This window comes from Carcharhinus amblyrhynchos, chromosome 2 (genome assembly GCF_965287045.1).
Source record: "Carcharhinus amblyrhynchos chromosome 2, sCarAmb.v2.hapA, whole genome shotgun sequence".
Classification (NCBI taxonomy): Eukaryota; Metazoa; Chordata; class Chondrichthyes; order Carcharhiniformes; family Carcharhinidae; genus Carcharhinus; species Carcharhinus amblyrhynchos.
This window is the reverse complement of record NC_137325.1, coordinates 2,839,609-2,856,221: the sequence shown is the minus strand read 5'-3', so window position 1 is coordinate 2,856,221 and position 16,613 is coordinate 2,839,609. Positions and strand designations below refer to the sequence as shown.

Genomic DNA, 16,613 nt, shown 5'->3' with positions numbered 1-16,613 from the left:
CTCTTTCCGGGATGTTTTACACTGCAAACTCCTGCACTGGGCTCCTATATCCTTTTCAATAAAGTTCCCCTCCGTTCCACTATTGTCAACGCTCAGTCTATTTGCCTCTCTGGTATCTATTGGATGAACTGGAACTCCCTCCAGCTTTCAATGCTGCACCAGAAGCCTCAAAGTCCTTAGCCAAAAATCTGTGCCCTCATCGTGTACTCCATTCACTTTCCTCAGGTATTGTGGAACTCAACTGTGCACAGTTTTCATATTCCGTTCCACCGTCATGTTAACTCAGGCCCAAAGCTCACATCCAACCCAGGATTTTGTGCAATCCATCACCAGGAGTGAAGAGAACAACTGATGACATCTTCATTCCCACCTAGACCAAGGGGAAGAATTGGAATGGACATTTCCAAACTCGAGGCAAGATATTCGTCATAGTTATTGATCATGGTTAAAAAAAACCAGCAGGAAACCCAAGTATTTCAAGCGTGTACTGGCATTGCTTTCCAGGCGCTATTCATAAGAACATAAGAAATAGGAGCAGGAGTTGGCCATCTAGCTCTTCGAGCCTGCCCCGCTATTCAATAAGATCATGGCTGATCTGAAGTGGATCAGTTCCACTTTCCTGCTTTCTCCCCATAACCCTTAATTCCCCTGTCAATCAGAAACCTATCTACCCGTGACTTAAATATATTGAGCGAGGCAGCCTCCACCACTTCAACGGGCAAGAATTCCAGAGATTCCCCACCCTTTGAGTGAAGAAGTTCCTCCTCAACTCTGATCTAAACTGCACCCCCGCCCTTATCTTGACGCTGTGTCCTCTGGTCCTGCTGTCCTTTCTAAGTGGGAAGAATCTCTCGACCTCTACCCTATCCATCCCCTTCATTATCTTATACATCTCTATAAGATCCCCCCTCATCCTTCTGAACTCTAACGAGTACAGACCCAGTCGATTTAGTCTCTCTCCATAGTCCAACCCCCTCATCTCCGGTATCAGCCTAGTGAACCTCCTCTGCACTCTCTCCAAGGCCAAAATATCCTTCCACAAGTGCGGCGACCAAAACTGCACACAGTACTCCAGTTGCGGCCTCACCAGTACCCTGTACAGTTGCAGCAAGACCTCCCTACTTTTATATTCTATCCCCCTCGCCATAAAGGCCAACATTCCATTCACCTTCTTGATCACCTGCTGCACCTGCAGACTGGGTTTTTGCGACTCATGCACAAGGACCCCCAGGTCCCTCTGCACCGTAGCATGCTGCAGCTTTTCGCCTTTTAAATAATAATCCCTCCTACTATTATTTCTGCCAAAGTGGATAACCTCACACTTGCTAACATTATACTCCATCTGCCAGGTCCTCGCCCACTCGCTCAGACTATCCAGATCTCTTTGCAGACTTTCCAGACCCTCCACGCAATTTGCTTTTCCACTCATCTTTGTGTCATCAGCAAATTTCATCACCCTACACTCAGCCCCCTCCTCCAGACCATCTATATAAATGGTAAATAGCTGAGGCCCCAGCACCGATCCCTGCAGCACTCCACTAGTCACCAACCGCCAACCAGAATAGCACTCATTGATACCAACTCTCTGCTTCCTATTCGACAGCCAATCCTCTAACCACGCTAACACCTTACCCCCAACTCCGTGCACCCTAACCTTCTGTAGCAACCTTTTGTGAGGCACCTTATCAAACGCCTTTTGGAAATCTAAAAACACCACATCTACCAGTTCCCCTCTGTCTACCGCACTAGTCATATCCTCATAGAAATCCAATAAATTTGTCAAACTCATGTTATTCATTCAACTCATGTTATAGCCTCTCCACTCACGTGAATCCCACGGCTCCCAACTCCCCAGACGAATGATTCACTGGGATCAGGACACAGCCGTGACCCTTTAGCAAACGGGAGCAGCATATAAATAAATGCTCCCTGTAGCACTGCCTCTCAGCGCAGGTGAGGAGATACCTGCAGCAGCACAGGTTGTCTGACAGCTCGTTGTTAGACCAATGCTCCCTGTAGGCCAATGGCCTACAATAGTGATGCCTTCATAACCCTTCCTCAGCCTGATGGGTAGTCGGCTTTTGAGCCTCACCGATCGCCGCTGTTGTTCAGGTGCTGGGTCATGCCTGGGAAGGCCCAGATGCTCTCATCACCTTCATCAGGAATAAAGCTAGCTGGCCTGGCTGCCAACTAAAACTCATCTTCAATCACTGAAGAGGTAGAGGGGGAAAGGAAGGCAGAGAGAACAGGTGGAATTTTACTGGCACTTCTGCCCAAGTTTTGCACAATCCCGCCCGAGGCCAACAGAGAATACCATTCTCCGAGCCTGAGCCAGCCTCCGGAATCGGGGCTGGCATGCCGGTAAAATTCCGGCCAAAGAGTCAGCAAGATCATCCATCTCTGGACCTCAAGTCTGCCCGGCTCACATCGTCATCCTGCATCTGAAAGCTGACTAGCCCTTACCAGTCTTGCCATTCAAATCAGGAGCCTTTATCCCCCAGAGAGGGTATTGTGGCCCTTATACTGGCTTTCCCAAGGATTCAAATGGACTGGGGGTGGGGAGGTTGGGGGGGTAGGACAGAGAGACAAATGTGTTTCCTGTGTGAGTTGTGGCAGATGCTTGTGTAGTGGAGATGTTAACAACTATTAACACATTGGACCAGATTCCCAAGATATTTTATGAAGCCGGACTAGACGCCAACAATTATTTCTGTTTTGGCATAAATGTGAGGATAGGATGCTTTTTTCTTTGAGTAATTCCACTGACAAATTAGGATCTTTATTTAATAACACAGTTAAAATATAACTCTAACATATGAAGCAGTTTAACTATTAAACGTTGAGCAATGTTTAAAATTGAAAGGAAATAACTTTAATTTCTAGCTTATCACTGTTTCAGTTCTGAATAAGCACCACTCTTCTTACAGGTTCAAACACCACTTTAAATGCAGTTAGCAGCCACAAATATACTTGCTGGCATGACTGCAGACGGTCTTGAAGTTTTCAGGGCGAAAATGAGTTTCAGAGCAACTTACAGAAACCTCTGTTTTCAAACAATTCCTAACCAGGACCGCAACTCTAAACTAGAAAAGGTGCCTTCTGTCTGCTACGGACCCGCTTCTACATATTAGTCACATTATTACCTGACCCATACTTTATTCCTCTAATCGAAAAAACCCCAGGCGATCTTTTGTGTGAAAAGAATTCCATTACCTCTATCTAAATAAGACTAAAATGAGTAATTATCCAGTTTATACAACATTTGAGTTAACTGTTTACCACTCACACTAACTCCCTGTAGCATAAAGCTGAATTTTAAACATTGCACTTAAGCATAAAAACCATATACTATTGCACTAATATCATCGCACTCTGTTGTCAGATGCTGAAGTGAAGACATGACCTAAAGATGAATGTCTCTTGGACACATGTACCTTTACTGGGAGCTTCGTGGCCTTGGGAAGAGTTGCCACTGTGTAAATGACAAGTAGGGTTAGAAAGCAGTGATGTTCCCCAGGGTGGGTCAGAGTGCCTCAGTCAATGGTATGGTTAAATAATGGGGCTGGACTGAAAGCTGTACTAATGAAACATGGAGCCTCGCAGGCCTAATGAAATGAGTACAGAATGTTTCCCATGTGAAGTGCTTGTACTGATCTGGACTGTGTGATAGTAACTGAGTTGTCTTTGGGGCTGTCTGGTGTTTGTGTTAACAAGTCTCTTGTAATCCCCTCCTAATGTGCTCTGAAGCTGTGATTCTAATGACGTCAAAGGCAACAGACAATGCCTGGGGCTCCTGAGATCAGGCAAGGACTATCCACAATTGTAATGAAATACAAGACCTGCAAAGAACATTACTGGGATGCAGAGGACATGGCTTTCCGAGTGACTAGGAGACCTCAAAGGTCTCACACAAAGTAAAAATGCAGCAGCAACATTAACAGTAAGGTGCCTGTAAGTATCCGCTTCACTTTCACACCAACATAAAATGGCCCATTCCAGGGGTGACACCCCCCCCCCACCGAGATCATACCCTCCCTCCAGCACATACCCCCACCAACCTCCAGGACACTTCAGTGACAACCCCAACCCACTCCCCCCCCCCACCCCATACCCCAGATGAGAAGAATAAAAAGTGTATTTACCTTCCTTTCCCCTCTCAGCCCAAGGTACCTGCACATGCTTTTAAAAACCTGTATTAATTGGCCTGTATTGACAGTTATGGGGTGGGGGGGAGAGGTGGGGTGGCTGCATCTCCCATGGCCAGTCAACTGTGCTCCCAACCTCTTACTGACATTCACATGAAATTTCATCCATAGTAATAATGTTCCTGGCCGCTCTGGATGAGAACCGAATCGGGGCTGGTGCAGTGGGCTGAGAGATGTGGGATGGGTCTGACATCCAGTGAGAAACCCATTCTGACCCTCACACCAGATTCAACAGGCCATTGGTGATCCCACCTTCAGATAGCGGGAGTTGAGTATTACCCCCATTGATTATTACTTCAGATGGTTTGAGATTAATAGCCCCCATAGTCTGACTTCCAAATCACTCCACACTTGTCATTCCAGATCATCGATTTACAATTGTTGAGCTGCTGTTCAGCACAGTTTCAGGATGATTTGGCTCCATCAGAAGCTCTGATGGGAAGAAAAGTATGGAACCAAATTCCTGGTCTTGCACACAAGCTGGCTCCATGTCTGAAAGCAGCAGGTGTAGAGAGGCTCAGTGAGAACAGGAGAATGAGCAAATCTGTAGAAACCATAATCAACACCAGAGAGTATGTGGATAAAAGCAAATTACTGCAGGCGCTGGAATCTGAATCAAAAGAGGAAATGCTGGAAAATCTCAGCAGGTCTGGCAGCATCTGTAAGGAGAGAAAAGAGCTGATGTTTCTAGTCCAGATTCTCCTTTGTCAAAACTCTCCCAGCCAATTGTGCTGCTCTAGCAACTTTGACAAAAGATCATCTGGACTCGAAACATCATATCTTTTCTCTCCTTCCACATGTTGCCAAACCTGCTGAGATTTTCCAGCATTTTCTCTTTTGGCCATACATGACTTACTAGGATTCTATAACCGGCTGAATCCGCCTGGATTCATGACCTGAAGAATAAAGGTCAAATTTAGGAGAAAGCACACAGTCACATGACCTTACCTTGTAGAGACTGAAAATGAAATGGAAGAGATGCACTGTGAAATCTACAAGGCAAAGGACACTGATGTGATCAGGAAAATAACCTGACAAAGAACCAATAGTTGCTGCCGATTCACTGATGCTCTTCAGCGTTCAGGAGAGAAGATGGAGAACTTAAATTCTATAAAAGCTCTGAGACAGCTGAGAGCAAGGTTAGGCCGGATGGTGAAACCACCACCACATCTATCTCTGCGATCTGGGATGAAGACAGAGACTTTGGGGGAGAATGCAGGAAAATGTAAAACATATAAACCGAGTCAGAGACTTGGTGGAGATGTAGTATACCGCGCTAATGTCAAAGATACAAATATGTAGGAGGCAGTTCTGCCAGACCATTGTGCTGTTCTAGCAGTGCAGTGGGTGGGAGCCGTCAGAAGTGGCCATTCAGCAGGCTCCTCGCTGAAAACAACTGCCTCCGAGAGTCTCCGGGGCCAGGATTTTTTGTGTAATCAGCTCTGCACCAGAGGACACCTTAACACTGCCCGCTGAACATTGGATCATGCCAAGTAAGGGGGGGGTGGGTGGGGGGCATGAGAGGACCTATTGGGGGTCAGCCTATGGGGGAAAGTCTATGGGGAGGAGATCAGTGAGGGTGGGGGGGTCCTGCTACCAGACAGCAAAAGGATCAGGGGCAGTGTGACGGAAGGGGGTTATCAGGGCTGAGCGAGTGGGGGGGGGGGGAAACGGGAGGGTTGGGACTGCTGGGGGAGGGACAGAGCCAGAGAAATTGGACATCAGGAGGAGGGTGAGCGGGTGGGGGGGGGCATCAGTGCTGGCCCAGCGAAGTCCGAAAGGCAGCAATCGAGGGGGTGGTGGGGGTCAGAGGGGCAGCAATGCAGGATCACGGGGCTGGGCAGCGATCAGGAGGCTGGCAGTGCGGGTGGCTATTCACGTGCTGATCTCTGCTCTGACAGATCGGTGCATGTGCAGTGCCCCGCTCAGCGTTATGCTGCTAGCCTCTCCAACAGGAATAGGCCCCCACCTCCTGATTTTCAACACAAATCTCACTAGTGCACTCTGCAGTGCGTCAAATGTCGGAGATTCATTTTGAAACTCCCACTAAAAAAATAGTGGGAGTTACTCCAATTTTTACGCAAACACAGCACTTAAAATTTTATGGGAGAATCACCCCAATTGTCTTCATTGTTAGTGATATAAAATCACAATACAACAGAACACGCTGAGGGATAGTTCTGTGCAAAGCCTCAGGCTAAGATTGTATTGTGCATAGTTAGTGGAATGGGTGGCACAATGGCACAATGCTTAGCACTGCTTCCTCATAGCATGAGGGACGTACCTCAGACGACTGTCTGTCTGGAGTTCGCACGTTCTCCCCGTGTCTGCGTGGGTTTCTTCCGGGTGTTCCAGTTTCCTCCCACAGTCCAAAGATGTGTAGGACAAATGGATTAGCCATGGGGAATGTGTGGGGTTACGGGGATAGGGTAATGGAGAGGGCCTGGGTAAGATATTCTGTCAGACAGTCAGTTCAGACTTGATGGGCTGAATGGCCTCTTCTGCACTGTAGGGATTCTATGATTCAATAAAAGGTAAAGTTTACCCAACGGCCTTGCCCCCAACATTATCTGCAAATTCAGACCAGGAACGACCTCACCAAAGACCCACTAAGATGGTAACAAGGATTGCAGCTTTCAGTCACTCTGTTAACCTATTTCCCTTTTCAGAGTCATTGGCCTTGAGTTTAACTTCCTACCTCCTTGATTATCAGTAATAAGAGGGAAGTAGTTAAAACATAGTCTGTTGCTTAATGTCTTTAATCCTGCTCCTTCACTCTGTGTCCCAATCATTACAGACTCTTTGGGGTTAGACTGCAGCAATATTCCACAGACTGGTCACGAGGGTGACTTCCAACTTCACCAGGCCCCATGAACCAGAATGACCCCATCGGGTAAATTCCAAAAAATATAACTGAAGATTTCCTCTGTCAGACTGGGAGGAGCAGCAGGAAATAAAGTCTTGCGTCTCCTTTACCCTGGGGTGCCCCCAACTCCCAATTTTCCCTGATACCCTTGAGAATGCCCCCTCCTTCACTAACAGTTATGAACTGTACCCATGGATCCCTCGTTATGATCTTGTGATGCTGTACTCGTGCTCAGAGCCTTCCCAAAGGTCCCAGGACTCTGGGTATGTCAATTCAAAGGGAATCTCACTGTTAAGATTGGCAGACTCTCTACATTTCAGGGCTCCATAGATTCACCATCTGTTTTTGAGATCAAGATTCCCCTTTTCCTGTCCCCACATTAAAATCAGGCCCAAGCTTCGATTCTGCCTTTTTTTTGAGGCACCTCAGGACACCTTGATGCACTAAGGTTGATTCATTGAGATAATTTCCAATAATAAAGTACAAACAATGATTAGACTTCTTGGACATGTAAAAATAACATCGTATCTGTTATGAGAAGTAAGCCAAAAACAGGTCAACAACTAAGGTTCAGTTGCATAAGTAGAGGTGGGTCAAAGGGTTAGGGCAAGATACAAATTGAGTTGGTCTATACAGAAACAATTACTTTGCATCGATGACAGACTGATTGGGTTAAAATACATTGTAACTTTGACATATTTCCATAATTCATTCAAAAATAGATGTTCCTTTTTGCCATCCTGTTAATTAAGTTAAATCTGTGATTCGGAAATGAGAAAATATTTTTAATTCACGTTGCTTGCTTTTAAGATTAGGTCAAGGAAAATGATTAGGCATGAGCTGGTATGTTACTGAATACTCTCTAAATGTTTTCTTTGAAATATTTTTTCTGGAAAGTATTTTTGACAATATAGGCAGTCAAAAGCTTAATGGCTTCATGTGTCTGCGTGGGTTTCTGTTTCTGCTCTGGTTTCTTCCCACAGTCCAAAGATGTGCTGGAAGATTGCCTATTTGGAACTGAAACTGCAATAAACTTAAAAAGTAAAGTTGCTTCCTTTCAATTTTAAATATTACTCAACTGTTAATAGCTATGCTATGACATTTGTTAGAGTTATATTTAAACTGTGTTATTAAATAAAGCTTGTTTTACTATAAAGAGATCCCAATTAGTCAGTGGAATCAGCCCTGAAAGGAACTATCCTTTCTTCCCGTTTAGGACAAAATAGAAAGAAAAATGTTGGTTTCAGTCTGGATTCCTAATTTAATTTGGGATTCTGTAATCTGGGATTTCTGTTCAAGCCACCTGCATTTATTTTCATTTCCTTTCAGTAAGTTTGCAGATGACACTAAGATTGCAAGCATGGTGGTCAGTGAAGAAAGTTATCTCCAATTGCAACGGAATCTTGATCAATTGGGCCAGTGGGCTGATGAATGGCAGAAGGAATTTAATTTAGATAAATGCGAGCTGATGCATTTTGGTAGATTGAACCAGGGCAGGACTTACTCAGTTAATGGTAGGGCACTGGGAAGAGTTACAGAACAAAGAGATCTACGGGTACATGTTCATAGCTCCTTGAAAGTGGAGTCACAAGTGGACAGAGTGGTGAAGAAGACATTCAGCATGCTCCTTGTCCTCCCTCCCCCGACACCCCATGGTGAAATTGCTATCGCCAGAAAACTTCAAAGGGGACTGTTCACACCTACGGCTGCTTGCTTTGATTTGATTTGTTACTGTCACATAAGTATATACTGAAAAGTATTATTTCTTGCAGACTATATGGACAAAGCATACCATTCATTGAGAAGGAAACGAGAGAGTGCAGGGTGTAGTGTTACAGCCATAGCTAGGTGTAGAGAAAGATCAATATAATGTGAGGTAGGTCCATTCAAAAGTCTGGTAGCAGCAGGAAAGAAGCTGTTCTTGAGTCAGTTGGTCAGTGACCTCAGGCATTTGTATCTTTTTCCCAAAGGAAGAAGATGGAAGAGAGAATGTCCAGGGTGTGTGGGGTCTTGAATTATGCTGGCTGCTTTTTGCAAGGCAGTGTGAAGTGTAGACATGGGAGTATGATTTGTATGATGGATTGGGCTTTGTTCATATCCCTATGCAGTTTATTGAGGCCTTGGATAAGGTAGGAGCCATACCAAACTGTGATACAATCAGAAAGAATGTTTTCCATTGTGCATCTGTAAAAGTTGGTGAGAATTGTAGCTGACACGTCAAATCTCCTTAGTCTTCTGAGAAAGTAGAGGTGTGGTGGGTTTTCTTAACTATAGCATCAGCATGGAGGGACCAGGACAGGTTGTTGGTGATCTGGATGTCTAAAAGCATGAAGCTCTTGACCATTTCTACTTTGTCCCCATTGATGTAGACAGGAACATGCCCTCCACCAAATCACCTGAAGTCGATGACTACCCCTTCTTTTTTTGACAGTCCAGGAGAGATTATTGTCATCACACCAATTCACCAGATTCTCTTTCTCTTTCCTATTTTATGTCTCGTCACTGTTTGAGATCCGACCCACTACAGTGATGTCATCAGCAAACTTGAAAATTGAGTTGGAGGGGAGTGAGGTGTATAAGAAGGGTAGCAAGGGGCTGAGGACACAGATTTGTGTTGTGGATCCAGGCAATTGGGAGGCCTGAATTGATTCATGCCATGACTAGCCTTTCAATGATGGATGTCAGAGCCACTGGCCAATAGTCTTTAAGGCACGCTGCCTTTGGTACCAGGATGATAGTGTCTTCTTGAAGCAGAAGGGATCTCAGTTTGTTGTAAAGAGTGATTGAAGATGTCTGTGAATATCCCCACCAGCTGGTCCACACAGGACCTCAGTGCTCTTCCAGGTACCTCATCTGGGTCAGTTGTTTTCTATGATTTGACCTTTGAGAAGGCTACTATGGTGTCTGCAATTGTTATCCTGGATATAGGTTTATTCAAGGCTCTTGCAATGAAGTGTGTGCTCTCTCTGACCTCTTGCTCAAAATGGGCTAGAATTCATTGAATCCATGGGGGCGGGGGGTGCATTGGAGCTGGCGATTTTACATGTCTTCATCTTATAGTTTGTTACATCTTGCTGACCTTGCCAAAGTCAGCGAGGAGAAAGGGAAATCCCTGCTGCAGAACGGAGCGCTGCAATGATTTTAAAATCCTGCCAGGTGACCTGGGGGGAGGGGGGGTGGATATAGAGATTAAAGTGAGCTGGACACTTTGGAATCTACATGGCTGGCACACAGGAATGCAGATGTTGATCACAGAGCTGCCTTGGATCACCATGATGTGATCTTCTGATCTGACAAGGCTGGAAGGGGCAGTCCAGCCATGGTAACCCCATCTCAGTGGAGAGTGGTGAGGTCAACCCCTTACCCCCAGCCTGAGTGCACCTAACATCCAGGACCCTTGAGGGACCCTTCCTCTGCAGCCTGACAGTAGCATGGGGCAAATGGCCACTGCACCTAGACCACATGGCCCAAGGCATCAGGCCAGGGTGTCAGTGCCAAAGGGAGGTGCACCGTTTGCCCTGTCAAGGCATGTAGCCTGAAGGGGTGCTGAGAGGAGTGTCGGGTAAACGTCATGCCTGTGTGGTGTGGGGTGGAGAGGAAACTCTCATTGGTGATACTTCCTGGTCCCTTGGGACCCAACACATCAGGTTCTCGTCTGTGAGGATCTACATAAAAGCTCACCCACTGCAGATTCCACATGGGAGGTGGGTAAATAGTGGGATCTACTTCAATCAGGTTTTTAACCTGCTGATTAAATGTTAACTGGCTCATTTGAATATTAATTGGGTTCTCACCCGCTGTGGGTCGGGACCCAATCGGGGCTGTTTAGGTGGGCTGGGAGCAACATGACAGGTTTGGGGTGTCAACCCAATAATTTGCCCAATGCCCAATTCTCCAGCTATTATGATTCCTACTGGAAACAAGTGGGCTCAGAGAAAATTCTGCCCATCATTTCTCATCTGCAAATATTCTTTGTGGTTGTATCACAGCTTGATATGACTCCTGTTCTGCCCATGACAGCAAGAAACTACAAAAGATCATGAATGTAGCCAATCCATCACACAAACCAGCCTCCCATCCATTGACACTGTCTACACTTCCCACTGCCTCGGCAAAGGAGCCAGCGTAATTAAGGGCCCCACGCACCCCGGACATTCTCCCTTCCACCTTCCTCCATTGGTAAAAAGATACAAAAGTCTGAGGTCATGTACCAACTGACTCAAGAACAGCTTCTTCCCTGCTGCTGTCAGACTTCTGAATAGACTTACATTACATTAAGTTGATCTTTCTCTACACCTTAGCTATGATTGTATCACTACATTTGGCACTCCTTTCCTCCTCTATGAATGATACGTTTTGTGTGTAAAGCATGCAAGAAACAAAACTTTTCACTGTATGGTAATACATGTGACAATAATAAATCAAATCAAATATTACTGACAAGCTCACTTCTGTTGTCAATTGTGAAAAGACAGGACTGACATCAGAAATGTGTTACTCTTCATTGAAGAAACATTTGACACTGTGTTTTGGTTCTCCTCTCATTCTGCTTTCATTTATTTTTCAATAAAATTGCAATGGCGTTTTTTAAAGTATCAACAACATATAGAAAATTCAAAATATTATGTTATTAAATTATTGCGAATTCTGAAAATCACAAACACAAACAGAAAATGCTGGAAAAACTCAACAGCTCTGGCAGCATCTGTGCAGAGAGAAAGAGTTTTGGGTTTGCATGATTTTTTTTCAGGGCCTTATTGTAGAATGAACCCTGTAACAAATCAGAATGTAGGAAATTTGAACATGCAGAAGGTGTATGAATTCACAAACAGCTTTTCAAAAGAGCCAGCAAAGACATGATGGGTCAAATGGCCCCCTTTTTGTACAGTAGGAAGCAATGATTCATCATAGTTACGTTGCAGATCATAGGAATTAAGTCCAGGTTTGTAATCCAATATGTCTGATATTATCATTACTCCTAGGCTGAGATCAAAGAATTTAAAACCATCATGTAAAATCAAGATTAGATTAGCATCTAAAAAAAACATTTCCTGCTATCTAATAATAATCCTAATGATATCCAGAATGGTTTGCATGTGCCAGGAAGCTGTAGACACATCTGTTGTCAGCCGCTTCTCTGCAACACATGAATAACTGAAGTAACTTTTTCTCCATTGAACTATTGCTGATAAAAGGAGGATTGACAGCTGCAGAAGTATGTTTTAGTGAAGATTTAGCTGCTGTGGCCCTGGATAAATTGGCAGTTGCTGCTGGTGAGGTGTGATGGGCACAGAAGAGTGCGAAAGTTGCCTGTGATGTCATTCCAGCATGTAATCTAAATTGACTCCTGGAAAACTGTGTGTCCAGAATGTGTTAGGGCAAAATAAGGAAATGCTGGCTAAACTCTCTGAAATAACAGCTGTGGAGGTTGCAGCGCATTATTGTGAATAAACTGAGCTTGACTTATCTTTTAAATATCTTCACTGAAGAACTGTGCGAGTGGTATAACATCAGTGGCCAGGGAGAATGGATTTGCTGTGTTTCTTTTAAGTCTGTAAGTACATATACACTTTAACATTTGTTTGCTTACTTATCATGACAGCTGCAAGGCAGGAACATTTTGTTAATTCTGTTTTGCACTTGCCATGTGTACTATTCTCCCTCCCTCCAATAAATGTTTAAGGGGAGGAATCGCATGCGATAACTCTGCACTGAAGGCTTTATTAATACATAAATTCTTTGGTGGATCCGAGAAACTAGAGGGATGCAGGTTATTATCGAACAGATCTATAGTCACAGTCAGCAGTTCCCAAGTCTTTCTGGTTAGATCACAGTGTGTCAGGAGCGTGCAATGTATGAAGACAAATCCTTTCTGATTAGTGCTCACTTTAACTAAGCATCTTCTCTGCACTCCCGCTGCGACAATTCCAAAGCCCATCAGCCTGGAACAGACACAATTCCCAAATGATCCAGCCTTTCCACAGAAATATCCACAATGACCAAGAAGCTCTCCGCACGGGGGACATTTGTTTTTTCTTTAATTTATTAATCAGGTCAATGAACATCCCACAGCTCAGGGGAACGGACGGGAGCGCATCGGGTTCCGAGCGCTAAATGTACATACAAGCCTCTGAATGAAACGTGCTGCATGCAATCTGCCCTCACATCTCAAAGGAATTTGCTTCTGTTCCCCCCCCCCCCCCCCCGTTACTTTAAACACAGTGAAGTTTACGTGAAGACCCGACCGAATATTGAGGGATTCGACTGATATCAACACAGCTGATTATATTCGAGTGCAGCTTCATCAACAAGAGAGTTTCAATTAAGGTAAGTGCCTCTCTTTGCAATGCCCGCATTTCAGAGCCTCAGTGCTGAAGCACCGTTAGACAATAAAGACTTGAGTTGACATTTGCTTTGTTGTATTCCACCCTGATGTTTTTTGCATTTGATCTGCAATGCCCCATCACTATTTTGCCCTTGTAAATAAGATACTGTGCAGAGGTGGAAAGAGGAGGTAGTGTTTTCTGCTCTGACAAGTAGGGTATTTATTATTTGATAATTGATGGGGAAAAGAAACATTAATGCTTCTGCTTTTGAATGATCTTTTTCTCTTTTTGTGCAGCTGCTGTTTTCTGAGTGTTGTTTGAATACAGTGGTCAGTACAGTACATGGCTATTGTTGTATTGGGCTTAGCACTTTGAAAACTGTTGAAGAAGTGTTTGCATGCAGTCCTGCATGCCATCATTATGAACGTGCTGTCTGTGCATTTGTTACTCATCTGCAAATATGTTGCATTGCAATGCTGGCACAACTTCATAGCTCCAGGGTCCTGGGTTCGATTCCCAGCTCGGGTCACTGTCTGTGTGGAGTTTGCATGTTCTCCTTGTGTCTGCATGGGTTTCCTCCGTGTACTCCGGTTTCCTCCCACAGTCCAAAGATCTGTGGGTTAGGTTGATTGACCATGCTAAGAAATTGCCCCTTAGTGTCCAGGGATGTGTAGATTAGAGGGATTAGTGAGTATAATATGTAGGGATATGGGGGGTAAGGCCTGGGTGGGATTGTGTTCAGTGCAGACTCAATGGGCTGAAGGGCCTTTTGCTGCTCTGTAGGGTTCTATGATTTGATTCAACTTGCTGCCAACTGGTGCAAGAAGGACATGGCACTGTAATACTGATAATACAGAGAGTTCACAACTCACCCAGTCTACTTGTCTTTTTTAAAGTGATGTTTTTGGAAATCCAAACTCTTGCAAAACTTTCAGCTTTTTTTTTCTGGTTAATCTTTAGGGGAAATAAGCAGGTGATGTACTGCTTTGGCAATCTTTAATGGTTATCTCAGTGATTATTCAGATATATCTTTCTGTGGTGAATTATTTTGACTAATTCCCAGTTGGTGTGTATCTGCTGGGAAAATAGCTATGAGAAATAATGGACAATTTGGGAGAAGATTGCAAGGTTATTACTCTGCTGAGGAATTCAGATGATCTAAAGACAGTTTTTATAAAAGGCTTTTGAACAGGGAGATTGAATTACAGCAGTAACTAACCTTTAATCACATTGTTTCAGTTCTCAAATCAGCCACGTGTGGTTTAATCCCCACCTAACACTGTGACTTTTACAAGCCTATTAAAATAGAATGGGCTAAATCCACCAAACCTAAGGAACTGCCTTGAAAAAAAACCTACCTGTATTTTTACTAACATAATTAAACTATTGAAAATATTGGATGTTATTTCTTTGCAGAATGCCAGTTGGGCCTTCAAAGAGTTAAGCAACTGACTGGCACGAGAAAGGGTTAAATGGCCTTTGTTTGCCACTGAACAGAAATTGAATCTGACCTGCAGGCATTCCATTGGATGTCCTTGTAGCCCACACACAAAAAAAATGTTGTAATATACCCAGGCCATTGAAATAAATTGGTGCCACCAGCCTTCATGGTCACCCAGCTGCAGTGCCAGATGTGCCAGTGAGCTGGCTACATATGCCCCACCTGTTCTCTGGTGCCAGGTGAATATGATATTGTGAAGGGTATAAAACATTTGGCTTGCTTCAGAGATGTTGGCTGGGGTATGAAGTAACCCTTCACTGCTTTTAGTGATTTTTTTTTCTTCAGATGATCTTACAATAAAAAAAGACAATGTTAACAGATGAACTGCTCAGGTAGAAGTTCTATTGGTAACGGCTCAATCTTGACCGGACAGCTCCTTTGACTCTCTCCCAAGTACCTTTTATTATTTATAATACAGTAAACTCTCACTTTAAGAATATCTGGGAGTCGGCCAAGTACTGCATTATGACAAAGGAAGCAATGTAAGTGATTTATCATTAAACTCTCTCCCTTTACAATACAAATCACTGTTCTCATCTACCCCAAAGCAAAAGTTTGTCTCGTATTGCTTTGTATATTCTTTCCAAATTAAAGCAGTGTATTTGTCAAAATTGGACTTTGCTTTTCCCCGGTGAAGACAATTCTTGATTCTCATTTCTTTAAAATGAAGCCTTTGGACACAGCAAAGACATAAAGAGACAGAATGTTGCTATCATTTTCACCCTCGATGTCCCATATCTCCTACTTCTGAACAAAACAATAAAACCTAAAAGAATAACCACTGCCCAGCTCTTTAAACTAGTTTAGTGGTTGGTTTCCTCACAGGGAAATAACTCAATAAAAATCAGAAATCAAAACAGACCCATCTGTAATTTTGTCAGATACCTTTGTCAGTTCCACTTAAACCATTGAAAGTGGATAAAAAGTACAGAATGGTAAACCTCAATGTTTCAGCATGGTGTTAATGTGAAAATGATAACCCAGTTAACCTACTGTCTGTGGACGAAAGTACACACAGGGATTACGTGGCTATGATGAATGCCTATTTACAGAGTGCAGGCAGTACTCAGTAAGAATTTAAGAGCAAATTAAAATTTAAAAAGCTACAAACTCTGGAAGTGGCAATGTTAAGAATGCACTACAGGTCAGTCAAATTCCACGGAGAGTAAAGACAAGTTAATAGTGTGTGTTATAAACTAACATTAATGTACTTTAGAAGCAATTAAATATGCTTCAGAAAACCACCAGATGTTTTTGAGTTAAAAACTAAGAGATTGGACTGAGAACAAGCCGCTGTCAAATTCTACATTTTTCAAAAAGACACTTTATATTGTTTCTCTGGTAAAGGTTTTAAGGGAGGCTAGGGATGATGGAAGGATTTATTAGCTGAATTGGACATTGGTTTTCGGGGCTAGATGATGATCAATGCATAGTCTAAGGTTGGGTGGAAACTGACACCTACGAAGATGTCTGGATTGCAGAATATAGGAGTTTGTGGACAGCAAGATACAGGACACCGAGCAAACACATCTGTCTCCATCTCAAATTTCTTTGGCTCAGAGCTACAGAGCTGGAATGAGATTTGGAGAAATTCTGAGGCATAAATTTCTGGACAGTTATAATCACACTCCAGGATAAATCACAGCAAGTTGGGTAGCAGGGATTTAGGAAAGGTTAAGAAGAAGGTCTTGCAGACATTTCCAACAGGTACGATA

The 16,613-nt window shown here is 43.8% G+C and overlaps 1 protein-coding gene across 2 annotated transcripts in view; it reads left to right on the top strand.

Annotated features, from left to right (window-relative positions):
- LOC145360102 (cadherin-12-like) overlaps positions 1 to 16,613 on the top strand; it is a 547,570-nt gene that overhangs the window by 302,454 nt on the left and 228,503 nt on the right. The window contains exons 1-2 of one of the 2 annotated variants that reach the window (XM_080215065.1): positions 12,592 to 12,625; positions 13,294 to 13,398. The exons of the other annotated variant lie outside the window; for it this stretch is intronic. The gene's annotated coding sequence lies outside the window, so the exon portion shown is untranslated. Of the gene's footprint in view, positions 1 to 12,591; positions 12,626 to 13,293; positions 13,399 to 16,613 lie in introns of those variants that run through there. 2 annotated transcript variants of the gene reach the window in all.